The 13,924-nt window shown below is 35.4% G+C and overlaps 1 long non-coding RNA gene across 1 annotated transcript in view; it reads right to left on the bottom strand.

The window, feature by feature from the left end:
- Positions 1–1,799: 1,799 nt before the first annotated feature.
- The window catches only part of LOC116271279, a 50,978-nt gene continuing 38,853 nt past the window's right edge, over positions 1,800–13,924 (bottom strand). Inside the window, exon 3 of the long non-coding RNA XR_004179748.1 lies at positions 1,800–1,867. This is a non-coding gene — a long non-coding RNA (uncharacterized LOC116271279). The remainder of the gene's footprint in view (positions 1,868–13,924) is intronic.

Raw genomic sequence — 13,924 nt, 5'->3', positions numbered from 1 at the left:
AAGAACTCAGTCAAATTTACAAGAAAAAAATAAACAACCCCATCAAAAAGTGGGCAAAGGATATGAACAGACACTTCTCAAAAGAAGACATTCATACAGCCAACAGACACATGAAAAAATGCTCATCATCACTGACCATCAGAGAAATGCAAATCAAAACCACAATGAGATACCATCTCTCACCAGTTAGAATGGCAATCATTAAAAAATCAGGAAACAACAGGTTCTGGAGAGGATGTGGAGAAACAGGAACACTTTTACACTGTTGGTGGGACTATAAACTAGTTCAACCATTTTGGAAAACAGTGTGGCAATTCCTCAAGGATCTATAACTAGAAATACCATTTGACCCAGCCATCCCATTACTGAGTATATACCCATAGGATTATAAATCATGCTGCTATAAAGACACATGCACACGAATGTTTACTGCGGCACTATTCACAATAGCAAAGACTTGGAATCAACCCAATTGTCCATCAGTGACAGACTGGATTAAGAAAATATGGTACATATACACCATGGAATACTATGCAGCCATAAAAAAGGATGTGTTCATGTCCTTTGTAGGGACATGGATGCAGCTGGAAACCATCATTCTCAGCAAACTATCGTAAGAACAGAAAACCAAACACCGCATGTTCTCACTCGTAGGTGGGAATTGAACAATGAGATCACTTGGACACAGGAAGGGGAACATCACACACCGCGGCCTACTGTGGGGAGGGGGTGGGGGGAGGAATAGCATTAGGAGATATACCTAATGTAAATGATGAGTTAATGGGTGCAGCACACCAACATGGCACATGTATACATATGTAACAAACCTGCACATTCTGCACATGTACCCTAGAACTTAAAGTATAATAATAAAAAAGAAAAAAAGAAAGTGGCATTGTTTTTATAATAAAAATAGTTTTTATAGTTTTCATTATTGTTTTTATGGTAAAAAATGTAAAAATCTGTGAAATAAATCACATTATAAATATACATTGGTAAATATATCTGTGTATGTTATATATGTTTACATAGATTAGATTAATAATAATATTAGCTAAATTTTTTTAAAAAGGCAAAGATATTGGTGATAATAAATCATATTGTGTGTCAATGTGTGAAACCTGGTATCACTCAATATTTTTATGTACGAAGAGAAGTATATATAATCCCACATGTGTCTATGGCTATGTTTTTAAAATATTTCATCCAATGTTCATAATAATCGGGTCTTTTAGCTCCTCTCAAAATCAGGTGTAATTATCATACTTAATCTTTGGATCACTAAATATACAAAAACACTTGACTCAAAGAAGACATACAACTACTGTTTGTTCAACCAAGATTTGTGTTGTCCAGGATATCACAATTATTGAGGGGAAGAGGGAAGGAAACCACAAACATATCCTCCTTCTAAAATTGGAGTTCATTTCACCACAGTTTAATTTCTGGTATGGCTAAAAAGGAGAGCTTTCTTCTGTGTTTTTTCTTTGTTTTCCCCATCATCTTTGGCAGATGTCACATACATAGTAAGTGCTCATTAAGTATAAGTTGAAGAGGATGAAGTCATTTCTCCCTCTAAGACAACTCTCTTGCTTCTCATGGTCTTGCCATTTCATAGTTGAGACAGTAAAACTTGGCAATTTTCATTCACAGTTTTGAATGATTTAGAATTCTGTTTTGCATTTCAGTTTTGTCTGAACCCATATGGTAAAGTCAAAACTCCAAAAAAATCTGATAAATTCCATCTTGCGCTAGCCATTCCCTGTGGCTTGGTACAGCACTACAAGCTTTTGCACTGCTTAATTTTTTCCTTGTTCCATTACCATCTGTATCTGCATCTTTAGACTTGAATAGGTCTTGCAATTGTCTGAAACACAGTATCAAAGAGCTCCGATAAGTTCATTTGTTAAGGATGAGTCTCTAAGAGGCTAAGAGAGTAAATAAACCAATCTGAGAACACAGAGTTTGCGGTACTAGAGTAGCATCATACCTCAGCACAAGTATGCTCACCTGTAAAGGATAACTCTTGGAGTTAGAGAGCCCAGATTTAGAGTTAATAAATTGTCACTTGTTGGTATGAATACTTACCAAGTAATTAATATGTATTCAATACTAAGGACAAAATGTATTAGATACTTTTTAAATTCTCCAAGCAAACCTTTGAACTAGCCCCACTAAATTGTCAGTTTCATTTTATTATCTATCAAAATGCTAGGCACTATAAATTTAGTTTTTTTCCAGGGTACAAATTGCATCTAGGAAGATGCCGACAAGAACATGTAGGTAGTCGTCACAGTGAATTTTACGTTTGAGCTGTATCTTGGGGAATGAGTGGGCTTTTAGCAGGCAGAGTATGATGGAAAGGATATTCTGTTCTAAAGGATCATCCTGTACCAAAGATCCAAAATAACTTGTAATTGAATGAAATATTCAGATAACAATGTGGCAAAATGCATGACTGAAAGTAATATGAGATATCTGATAAGCAGGAAGGTAACTTTAGATCTAATTATGGATGGCCTTGAATGCTAGATGAAACATTCTGGACTTCATTCACTAGCTAACAGTGAACTGAAATGTGGAATGCTGTGACCCTCTGGCAGCACCGTGAATCATGCATTGAGGGGAAATCAGAGATAGGGACACCAGGTAGGTCTTCTCAGACTAATTGGTTGAGGGTGAACAAGAGCTTTGAGCTCATTAATATGCTTTGCTCTCTATTAGACTTTATGTCCTGTGGCTCATTAATTCCCTGTTGATATAGCCTCAAGCTGTGTTTCTTCCTCAGTGAGTTCATGGGGTAAAGATTTTCCTCTCCCTCTTAAAAGTATATCAACATCCAGCCTTGCTGGGCTGTGCAGCATTTGCCTATTCCTTTGTGAGCACTTCTGACCCATAAGAGAGTTCAGTTTGAAATGTTAACTTAAAAGCTGGGGGAAAAAAATAATTAGCTATCATCGGCTCTGGCTTAGGTATTCACAACATCTATTTCTGAGACTTTCCACAACAGACACGTGGTTTCTTTGTTATGCCATTGGTCTTATTTCTCCAGAGGATGCAATTTAATAATTTGGGGGGTTACTTTTATTATTCAGCTTGCTTGTTTGATGAGAAGAGATGGAATAGGCCAAGGCAAAGGCTTAGATAATAGTTTTCTTTTTTCAATACATTGAAAATATTTACATAATTGTGTGTCTCCTGTTACATATAAACACCTAAGATAAAAACAAAATCTAAAAGAAGAGAGTGAAGAAATTAGAACAAATGGAAAATGAGACTCAGAATGAGATAATAAAAATGAGAATGACGCTAGTACCCGCAATTATTATTCTGAAAACCTGCACCCTTTTCAGCGATGGGCCATCAATTGGGCTCTAAACTTTCTCATAATTAACCCTGGGACTGTAAGCCTTTTCAAATGTCTCTAGAGGGAAGAAAGGGAAAAGTAAACAAAACACACATGCCAAAAAAAAATGTATTCATCATTTCTGTTTGTTCAATTTCTCTAACATCTAATGGTACTCAGGAGGATATTATAGGTTGTAATGAAAACAGTTCTTCAAAAATATCCTTGTAGTACAGATGCCACTTTGAAGAATTTTTCTCAATTTGCCCATTAGTATAAGGTTGAAACACATTTCAATAACATAAATGGAATGAAGTTGGGTGAAAGAAGGAAGAATACAGTAATGCTGTCTAAATATGGAGTTTTCTATTCATCCCATGTAATCCAAGACTAGGTCTTAAAACAGGCATTCTAAATCTCCAGTGGTGTTGGTGTCCAGAGAATTTTCTCCAGTGCATAGTTGAGGCCACCATCAGATCTGTTAGAACATTCCATCTTGGACCAAGTTTCTTTCTGGTATATCATTAAGACAAACTGGATGCAAGACATACAGCTAAAGAAGCAAATACATTAATTTGTGATATGATAATAAATATGTCAGTTTAATATTGAAAAACTTCACTAAAATTATTGACTTAGGATTTACAATAGTTAATTATAATTTTTGACTTGTTAATTATGGTTGCTTGACTTCTTGAGTAAATACCTAATTTATTTGTTTTTCTTTAAAGCTAAACACAAGGCATTTCTTAGAAAAGAAGACAAGGCAATGAAATAGATTCGGTCCCCAAGCAACCTGGCTGGTTGATATTGGGAGCTAAGGAGGTGGTGGGGAAGAAGGGGAGCATAGGATGCATTAAACACAAACTTCTGTTTCATAGCCTTGCAAGTAGCTATTTCAACTTAAGAAACACTCAAATTGGATCCCATCCAGAAGTAGGTTAAAAATGAGAGTTTTATTTCTTGCTTTCTCTATTGAGCATTTTCAGCATCTTTGCTGCAGAACCTCCCAAAGTTATTTACCACAGGTGTGTTCGTAATTATGATATATTATAAACATTTACACTGTATAATGGTCCTCAACATCTTGCATCTGTGACCTGGTACCTGTGTACCAAGCAGTCATGCAAAGCAGGTAGAAATACAGGCTGCCAACTTCTGGTAAAAGGCCTTTGTTTTGTATTTTCTTTTCTCAGATGTGCCATTCTCTTAGGACATTAATATTTGTGTAGCAATTTTTCTCTTAGTTTTCTACATTGCTTCAGTTAAATGCACCTTTTTAACTTAAAATATTAACAATGTTTAACAGAAACCTTTCTAAATGACATGCATGCTTCATTGTCTTCTTAAACCAAGTTAAGATAAATTTATATTTATTTTCTAAATGACCCAGAGTTTATTGCATCAATAATTGGAGTCCCATTGGTGTCCCATTGGTGAGTATTAATGACGCGTGAGCAGATTTTGCTTGGTCACATATGTCCTTGTCTTATGAGCCCTTGACTTTATTATATAATAATAATACTGATTCATCTTCTATATTATGAGTCCAACTGTCAGTTATTATGCTTACTGGTATCTATATTCCTACATGTATTATCATTTCCCCAGGTCCACCCCCTTTAATGGACATCACTCCTTCTTTTTTTTTTTTGAGATCGAGTCTCGCTCTTGTTGCCCAGTCTGGAGTGCAGTGGTGCGATCTTGGCTCACTGCAATCTCTGCCTTCTGGGTTCAAGCTATTCTTCTGCCTCAGCCTCCTGAGAAGCCGGGATTACAGGCACCCGCCACCACACCTGGCTAATTTTTTGTATTTTTAGTAGAGACGGAGTTTCACCATGTTGGCCAGGCTGGTCTCAACATCACTCTTTCTTAAAGCATACCTCCCATAATAGCAACAGCATTGGTGACATTCACCAACCACAGCACTTATCTAGCACCTAATGTACCTCAAAGACCCTATTAGGAGCTCTACACCCATTTACCTTCACAATTGCTTATGCAGTAGCTAATTGACTTAGGTGAGGAGAAAAAATACACAAATTTCAAGAGGGATGAAAATGTGCTTTTCACACAGAAACGATACACAGACATACAACTAAAAGAGGCACAACAAAATATTTTTGGAAGGAAATCTGTAAGAACATCTGTCATACAGGTAAATAAATTCAAACGAATATGTCTAAACAAGAGAATTCAAATCCCACACAGGAAATTCCCCAGACATAAGAAATTTACATCTAAGGGAAAAATAATAGGAACTTACAGATTTTATTTTGTTTCTCAGTATAACCCTTATCTTTAATGCTGTTCTGTTTATGCTATTGTTATTAAAATTCAAGAATAGGAATAGAAGAGGACCACGGATGGAGTGAGCAAGAAAGATGAAGGAGCCGAAAAGTGATCAGGAAAATACTATCCTGGGTGCTAAAGATGCTATAAAATGGCTTCAGAAATCAAGAAAAGAAGTTGGTGTGGAGATAAAGAAAATGAGCATCTGAGGCCAGGCCCAGTGGCTCTCATCTATAATCCCAGCACTTTGGGAGGCTGAGGTGGGTGGATCACGTGGTCAGGAGTTCGAGACCAGCCTGGCCTACCTGGTGAAACCCCGTCTCTACTAAAAGTACAAAAATTAGGCGGGCATGGTGGTGCATGCCTGTAATCCCAGCTACTAGGGAGGCTGAGGCAGGAGAATTGCTTGAACCCAGGAGGCGGAGGTGGCAGTGAGCTGAGATCACTTCACTGTTTCACTGCACGCCAGCCTGGGTGACAGAGTGAGACTCCATCTCGCAAAACAAACAAACAACAACAACAACAAAAAACGAGCCATTGGTATATTGATTGTGAGATGCCACAAGTGCACCTAGAAGGCCACATGACAGCTGGCTGTACTCTTCTTGAGATCCTCAATATGGGAGGTCTGAGGAGAAGATGAGCCGCTAGAAGAGAGGAGACAAGAAACAAGGCTAAGGCACTATCTCAGAAGCAGAGGAAGGAGAGGACTTCAGAAGGATGGGGGTGGTGGTCAGGAAGGCCCAATTATATTTTGCAATAACTAAAACAGCAACATAATTTTAGTGATTCTTTTATGTGACTATGTGGGTTGAACCCAAATGTGCTAGGAAAACATCAAATGTGTTGGAAATTCTGGTCTCTCTTGAAGTTAACAGTCTTCCTTGACTATTCATTGAAAACAGTTCATAAAAACTAATTTGCTTTCCATCTATATTCCCCAGTATTTAACCTAGATGTTTATCATTCATTCTTCCTGCACTTTTTCATCCTTTGTAATTGCAACTAGGGTTCTCTGTCTAAATTTCCACTTTGACTTCTCTCCACAGTATTTCTGGTTTACTCCTCACCTTGACTGGGCTGTTTCACCAGCCTTATATAAGAACTTCACAGTTAAAAATGTCCTCTCTGCCTATCTAATCCTGTACCATCCTCATGGACATGTAAAGACTGTGTATCAAAGAAGCCGGCTATACCAGGAGCGTATACAAGCAACTGTTAAAATCCAAATAACTATTTTGTTACTGAAGCTTTTAAGCATCAGAGCTTAAAATGAAGCATCTTTTGTAGTTTTGTTTTAAGTTGTTATATGTAAATTAAGTTATTCTTCCATTTCACAGTTGGTAACACCTAGAAAACCTGATTTAAAAAAACACATCCTAACCTTGTTCTGTAGATAAAAACTAAATTGCTTGGGAGAAAGAGGACACAGATAGCATCTGGAAGGGAAAAAATTTGTGTTAACAAATATATGTGCTCACAGTGGAAAGCCCCCACTTCTCACTTTCCCTCCTCCTTCCAGCTGACATGGGTTTGGGTTTGTTTTGTTGTTATTTTATAAGCTGTCACAGTGGTAGATGCAGATTGAAGCTCCAGGCAATTGCAATTAAATCAGGAAAAAGATATGCATTCACCAAGGTTAACACAAGTTGCAACTTAATCAGGGTGAAACAAACAAACACATCCAAGGACCTTAAAAAAATTCAGCCATTTCAATCACCTTCTTTTAATATCTGCCCCCACCCCACAACCCCTGCAATAACTTAAAAAAACATGCACAATGAAAAGCTAAATAAATAAGTTCCCAAGTCAATATACAGGTCATGAAAATTTTCAGCTACCAATGTAACATGTTATTTCAATTTATTGGTTATTGATCTCAAAACAAGTCATTATAGTATTAAAGACAAATTTTGATACAATTGAGGCTTCCCATATGTAAGCCATAGACACATGTATAAACTTAATATTGATTGACTTAACAGATAAATATTCCTAATGAGCTCATTGTTTTAATTTGTGTTTGAATACATGTCTCTTTTTAAATTTGGTTTGAGGATATAAATTTTGGTAAATGGCTTATCAGCATTACATCTAAATAGATGTGCATGTTACAAATACATTGAGGATGGTGGTTCAAATGTAGTAGGCCATATGAACTTTATATGATTGGGTTTTTGTGATGGCATTACATTTGTCGTCATCTCTTGTCATTATCATTTTTTAAATGACCTATTTAATTTGGATACTTTCAATCTCTATAGGTAACTCTCCATATTACTGCCAGACCTATTATCCTTAAAAAAAATAACTTCTATTTTTCTCAAAATGTTGTATGCCTCTCTGTTTCCTACAGATATAAATTCTAAACTCTTTAGCTTAATTGTTAAAGTTATCTATTTTTCTCTATGCCCTTGTTTTTTTCTGATTAAATTACTTTATAGGAATGTACTTATACAAAGCTTAGACCTAACAGTCTTGATTAACTCATCTTTAACCAAGCTTCTGAGCCTTTGTTGGTGCTGCTCCTACAACTTGGGATGGTATTTTCACTGCCCCCACAATTATCAGTCTCCTAGTATTTTTTAAAGACTGAAGCCCCAGTGTGTGATGTTCCCCTCCCTGTGTCCATGTGTTCTTATTGTTCAACTCCCACTTATGAGTGAGGACAAGCAGTGTTTGGTTTTCTGTTCCTGTGTTAATTTTCTGAGAATGATGGTTTCCAGCTTCATCCATGTCCCTGCAAAGGACATGAACTCCTCCTTTTTTTAGACTGAAGGCATCCTTTTGTGATGCCTTATCTAATGCTCCCAGTTAGACTCACTCCTTCCTTTGCACTGCCAGCAGTACTTTGCTTATACTTTTTGAAATAACATGTGTTTTATTCTATTGCCTTGATTTTAGTCATTAACACTTGCATCTCTTGATAGACATTTTTATCATCTTAAGGTAAGGGGCCACATCCAATATAATTCTGTATTTCACTCCCGTATTATTTAGATTACTATTGGTACCTGGTAGGTTTAGACTTATTAATTTATATTTTAATCCACAAATCTAACCATCTGTTTATTCAATAATTTATCAGCTCTCACATAAATATTGAGCTCTTTATATGATACTCAATGGTAACTAAGATACAGTGAATGAACCGTAACGAAGACACAGTGAATGAACAGACAGTAGTACCTATCCTGGCTTCACTGACATTCTTGTCTGAAAGACAAGCTTTAACAAGTAGTTGCAAGGAAATGTGCAATGAGTGTTTGGTCTAGTTTGAACACTAGGAAAAGAAGAATGCCATAGTGTAGGTATCATTAAAGTCCACCTTGAGAAAGTGTTCTTTAATTTGAAGTTTGAGTGATTAGAAAATGTTCACCAATTTAAAAAGAGGAAGAAGGCAGAACGGGGTGTTTCACTCTAAAGAAGAAAGAGAATGTGGAAATCTGGAAAGATGAAAGAAATTCTTTATAGTTATTTTCTGAAAGAGAAAGTGGGAGAAAAGAATGAAGGAGAATGACAGAAAAATACTAAAACAAGGGTTTTATGGAATAAGACCTCAAAAGGATGTAGAAAAGCCATTTAAATTTATAGTCTTGAGCAATAGCAAAATAAGTAAGATAATTTTGAAAAGATTCTATTATATTCTGACTTCTCCAAAGAGAACTTAAGGATGCCCTTAAACAATAGTCAAATGATAAGTGAATAGGGAAGGTGGGAATTGATTCTAGCATCTACAGATAAGACCAAATATATTTGTCATTACCAAACAATGGTATGACTATGTGCTTAATTGGCTATCTATAGTCAACTCTGAATATCTATCCCATATCTAATTCATCGTTTCAACTATAAGACCCAAAACCTAGTTGGTATCCAATAAATCATTGTTGTGTGATAGAAAATATTTTAAACATTGCATATCTTCCCAGATGTGTGCAAATTGTTACATTGCCCACATGTTATAGAGACATATATATGACAGCTTTCACTTTTATTTCTCACATCTCTCAGATGCACATTTTTTGCTTTATTGGCTTCAAACTCATATTAATACCATAAAATCAGCCCTGGGGGCACTATTAGGCTATAAGTATTTCTCTGCTTCAAATGTTGTATATCCATACTCCTACATCATTATTTCCCAGTGTCTGTTATTTTCAGAATTTTCTGAAGGCAAGATTCTTGCCCTCCTCTGTCATTTAGACTTAATTTATTCTCTTAAAAATTGCATTCAAGTCAGAACCAGTTATTACTAAATGGTACAGTTTGTTCCTTTTCTAATGTTTTTCCTTTGTTTTGTTTCTTTTCTACACTTCTTTTTAGAAGGAGCTCCAAAGATCTGCCACTTTATTTTCCTCTCTCACTCTTAAATCCTTTCTGCAGTAATGGCAACTAGTGGTCCTTTTGTTCTATTTAAGCAATTTATGGAACAGCTGGTTCCCAACATCCCAATAATTTTGTACATGATTAATTGTCAAAATAGTCTTTATTTTAATGAACTCAACTTAGCCTCTTTGTAACCTTTGTAAAAAAAATTCTACGTTATGCTTTCTAGAGACATTAAGAAAAAAATAAATAAAATTACTCTCTTCCTTGCATGGTAGAATTCCACTATTTTAAGACAATGCTTACAGTATACTTTTTTCCTTCTAAACACAATATGGTCCAGATGACAGGTATGTGTTCCTGATCTCTTGAGAGTTACATATCCCTGTTTCAACCCCTGTCCTGTGTTCCACAGAAGTTTAGATCAACCACCAATATTTCTGGAATTTAATGGGTTAACTGCATTCTCAAGGCTCTCTATGTTTGTGGTTTGTGTTTCTATATACAGTCATTCTTACCTCAACCTAATTAGTCAGGATAGGGAATTTTGCAATTTCTCAATGTCTTGATTCCATTTAACACAAATGATTTGCAGAATATTGAAGATTCTGGGAATACAGTAGTGTAGAGGAATGGTTTATTTCTATTTTCCAATAACGTATACCCTTGAAACAGAACACTTAACATTCCTGTTCTTATACTGCCTTTTACTGTCTTATACTTTCTTTTTCACTGATTAGCTTTATTCTATGCCCTTCCCAGTCTCTTTATCTTCTCATTGGCTTATCTTCTCACTGCACTATCTTCTCTGTCTTTTCCCTTCTCATTGAAATTGTGGGTAGATCCTCTCTCCCCACTCTCTCTGTAACTCTGTCCCTCTCCTTCACCCTTGCCTTTCTTCCTCTCTTTCTTCTCCTATCTCTCCAACCTCTTAACCATCTCTCTGCTTACCTCACTATTAGTTCTAGTTTCTAAATTCAGAAAATGAGTCTCAGAGAAGTTAAGTGACTTGTGCAAGTTCACCTGGTTAGCAAGATTAGGATTCATACTCTGCTCTGTCAGCCATCTATTTTTGTTTAGTTTGACCTTCTTAAAATTAATGTTGTTAAATCTGACCTGTGATGACTCCTTGTTAGACAGTAAAAGCTTATTGAATTACATATTTTATGCTTTTTGGAAATGTGGCCAATGTGTAATGGATACTGTTAACAACAAATTGAATAAAAGGTATACGCTTAATACCAGAGTGAATTAGGGCAAGCTGCAAACCATGTGATATATTACTGGAGTCATTGTTATTGAATTAAAGCTTTCCTAGTATTTTATATATGGACTACTAATCAAACATATATATGTATTTTAATATGGTCCATCTCTGAATGATGAAACATGAAAAGAAAACATTGCACCCATCACTGTTACATTGTTTTTAATTTTGAAAGTAACTAATGTATTTATCTAGAAATAAAATCATATTAACCCATACAAGCTTATACATAGCACAAAACATTATATAATACACATTAAATGAATAGATATTTTTACATGTGTCAAGATTGAAATTGAAGTGTGGGGTATAGTAATCCCAGAAATAAGGAAGCTATGAGTGGGGGAATCATAAAAATATGAAAAGAAACTCCTTCCAAATTATTGAATGATTCTTAAGCTGTGCATATGCAGAGTAAAATTTCAAACAAAAGCAATAGCTATAATTGAACAGTTTCAGCAATTGCCTTTTGAATTTGTGCTTTTAAATTTTATACTTTTACATTTTGATATAACTGGAAGCTTACAGGAAAACTGTAAACTGTGTATCCAGATTCACCAAGTGCCTTTATTGCTCTCTGTGTGTATGAATATATATGTAAAATAAATATTACACATATAAAACTAAGCTACATGATCCATGATCTAATTTTACACACACACAATTTTTTAAGTATTTGAGAAGTTGTAAATATCATATCCCTTTTTCTCTAAATACTTCCTAGTGTAATTTTTAGGAATAAAGATAGTATCTTACATATGCACAGTACTGTGATCAGAATGAGAAAAATTTACGTGGATACAATGCTGTTATGTACTCTACAGTCCATATTTAAAATCTGTGTGTTATCCCAGTAATGTTTTGCATACTATTTTATTCTTAGACCAGGATCCAACGCAGGATTACATAGCATATTTAGTGTTCATGGTTCTTTAGTCTGTAATCTGGAACGGCCTTTCAGCCCTCCTTCAAGTTTGTTGACTATGAATTTTGAAGAGTACTGGACAGTTATTATGAAGAGTGTCCTAAATTTGAGTTTATCTGATTTTATTTAATAATTAGATTCCTATATGCTTTCCTGGAAGGAATACTACAGAGATAGTGCTGTATCCTTCTCAGTGTATTTTATCATAAGCACATGATATCCATTAGTCCCAATGTTGGTGATATTGACTTTGAGAACCTGGTGTTATAGTCTAAATGTGTGTGTCCTTCCAAAATGCATATGTTGAAACTGAATCCCTAATGCAGCAGTATTAAGACGTGGGGCTTTGGGGAGGACGCTAGGTCATGGGAGTTCTGCCCTCATAAATGGGATGAAGGCACTTATAAAGAGATTTCAGAGAGCTGCCTTGCCTGTTTGGCCCCTTTTACCATGTGAGGATGCAGCAATAGGGTGCCTTCTATGGAGCAGAAATGAGCCCTCACCAGACACTGAATCTACTACCTTCTTGGTCTTGAACTTTCCAGCCATTTTAACCGTGAGAAATGAATTTCTATTATTTATAAATTAGTTGGTCTAAGGTATTTTGTTACGGCAGCAAGAACACATTAAGACACTTGGAGTGTCTGAGTTATATCTACCATGAAGTTACTATTTTCTCCTTGTAATTAATGAGTCGCTTGTGGACAGGTATCCTAAAAATACTCAACTCTTCTCTTTCTTGACAAAGTATCACTCAATAGCTTAGTTCCATTGATGGTTTTCCAAAGCTACCGTTCGTTCTGTATTTATTAGTTAAACGTCAACTGTAAGGAAGAATTTTCTTTTTCATTTCTTTATTTATTCAGTTAATTATCTATATAATTTTGAACCTCACAAATCCTTTTGTTACGCAATGAGTCATAGCCCATTACTCTTATTATTATTTTGATGTCCAAATTGTTTTTAGTTTTTGGCCAGTCAAGTCCCTTTAAGCTGGCTTCTGTGTCACTTGCATATGTACTTTCTTTATATATTCCTCACTTCAAGGCATATCAAGAGTATCAAGTTTATTGTTTACTTTCCCTGACCCAGCCCTGAAGTCAATCTTTCCTCCAAGCCACCTTAACTTAGTTTAAAGAAGGGTTGCACTTAGAAAACTGAACCTGAATGCCATGCATCTTTTTTGCTAAGGGTGTGCCATTACTTTTAAAACCTTTAAGATGGAAGAAAATGACAAAATGTGTGTGTGTGTGTGTGTGTGTGTGTGTGTTTATATCTATATTTTAAAATTATTCTTTCAGGTATTTTTCTATTCCATTCTCCCTCACCTCTCCCTCTCCTCTCTCTCTCTTGTCTTTCTGTCTCTCCACTCTAGCCCTATGGTTTGATATTATTCCACAGGTCACTAAAAACTAAAACTTCTTTCATCTCTCTTTTATCTTTCTTTTTTGTCTTTATAAAATTGATAAATATCTTCCCATTTCTCTTCAAATTTACTGACCCTTTTCTCTACTGCCTCTACTTCTCCACTTTGCTGTTAAGACTTTCAAATGAATTATTCACTTCAAATGTTATACTTTTCCATTTTATTATATTTTTATTATTTCCATTTTACTGTTAAAAGTCTCCATATTTTCACTCATTATGATTATCTTTGTTAAAAGTTATTAATATACTTATTATAGCTGCTTTAAAACCCTGTCTGAAATTTAAAATATCTATGTAATTTGGGGCAGCTTCTAGTTACCTCTTTTTTTCTTAATTT

The sequence above is a fragment of the Papio anubis genome, chromosome 18 (genome assembly GCF_008728515.1).
Source record: "Papio anubis isolate 15944 chromosome 18, Panubis1.0, whole genome shotgun sequence".
NCBI classification, from domain to species: Eukaryota; Metazoa; Chordata; class Mammalia; order Primates; family Cercopithecidae; genus Papio; species Papio anubis.
Note: the sequence above shows the minus strand (reverse complement) of the source record. Positions and strands in the feature narration are given on the sequence as shown.